Genomic DNA, 1,516 nt, shown 5'->3' with positions numbered 1-1,516 from the left:
TGTTAATTCTTCCTTTTAGTGCAGTTATACACACATGAAAATGTATCAAAACAATAAATGGATTTCCTCTGCTATTTTACATGTTTGATGACATAAAAGAACTTTCTCCTAAAAGAAAGGGCTGACTAACCGGGCTTGGTGACTCAGCCTGTAATCCCAGCACTTTGGGAGGCTGAGGTGGGTGGATTGCCTGAGCCCGCAGGTTTGAGACCACCTGGGCAACTTGGCGAGACCTCATCTCTACAATAAAATAAAAAAATTAGCCAGGCGTGGTAGCGCGTACCTGTAGTTCCAGCTACTTGGAAGGCTGAGGCAGAAGGCTGCGGTGGCCGGGAGCGGCCACTGCACTCCAGTCTGGGTGACAGAGTGAGACTCCAACTCAAAAAAAAAAAAAAGAAAGGGCTGACTGAAAACTATGTGTACTTGTTCATGTTGGCTGGTAGGTTTCACATTAATTTGACAGGTATGTTGGGGTCTCCCAATTATGGACCTTATAATAGGTACCAGCCCATGCCCTTAGATACATTAGTACTTTCTAAGCAAAGAGTTCAGGTTCTGTAGAGAGTAGTTTTCGATTTTAGTCTGGATATAAAGATTGCTACTGTTCTGTATGTGTGGAGATAGGAAAGTTTGGGAGGGCCCAACTGGTTCAAGCATTTCTTTTCAATCATTTAATTAATTTTGCCAAATATGTCTAGCATTCCATTCCACTCACCATACTTGCCCACTTTGTGCTTAGAGTGTTCTAGGAACTCTACCAAAAAGATCATATTCAATCTCTTTTTTAGCCTTTTTCTGTGAGTATTCTGGGATATAGTTTGTATGGTTTATTCATTAATTTAATCTTGTTTCTATCTTCCAGAAGTGTATAAATATCACTGGTTTGCTCATGGCTTTCTAGTCAATTCTTAGTTTTGCTAGTAATTTATAACTTTTTATACTTCTATACTGTCATTTTCAGGGAATTTGGGGAGAGAAGGGATACAAATATATATGCTCATGCTGTCATCTTGAACCTTTTTTGGAAAGCTTATGACACTCAGGTAATAAAGTTTGACTTTTTGTCTTTAAGAAAATACTCAGCCAAGTGCAGTGACTCATGCCTATAATCCTGGCACTTTGGGAGGCCAAGGTGAGAGGATTGCCTGAGCTCATGAGTTCGAGACCAGCCTGGGCGACTTGGCAAGACTTCATCCCTACAATAAATCAAAAAATTAGCTGGGTGTGGTATACATGCCTGTAATTCCAACTTCTTGGAAGGCTGAGGCAGAAGGATTGCCTGAGCCCAGCAGGTCAAGGCTGTGGTGGCCATGAGCATGCCACTACATTCCAGTCTGGGTGACAGAGTGAGACTCCAACTCACACACAAAACACCCAATGACCAAGGCTTAATTTATATTAAGGGAATAAATAACAATGTTGATGTGAATTTCTTAGAAGTGAACCAAAGCCTAACAGTGACTCAGATTATTTCAGTACAATCTAATGATTGATTCTTTTTTTTTTTTTTTTTGCG

At 40.5% G+C, this 1,516-nt stretch overlaps 1 protein-coding gene across 1 annotated transcript in view; it reads left to right on the top strand.

The window, feature by feature from the left end:
* The window catches only part of LOC103275825 (cilia- and flagella-associated protein 44-like), a gene marked incomplete at its 5' end in the record, with an annotated part of 78,393 nt that overhangs the window by 45,972 nt on the left and 30,905 nt on the right, over nt 1–1,516 (top strand). The gene's annotated exons all lie outside the window — the stretch shown is intronic.

The sequence above is a fragment of the Carlito syrichta genome, unplaced genomic scaffold, assembly GCF_000164805.1.
Source record: "Carlito syrichta isolate Samal-C Ts95f unplaced genomic scaffold, Tarsius_syrichta-2.0.1 Scaffold315771, whole genome shotgun sequence".
NCBI classification, from domain to species: Eukaryota; Metazoa; Chordata; class Mammalia; order Primates; family Tarsiidae; genus Carlito; species Carlito syrichta.
The sequence above is the reverse complement of the archived record's forward strand: the minus strand, read 5'-3'. Positions and strand labels throughout refer to the sequence as shown.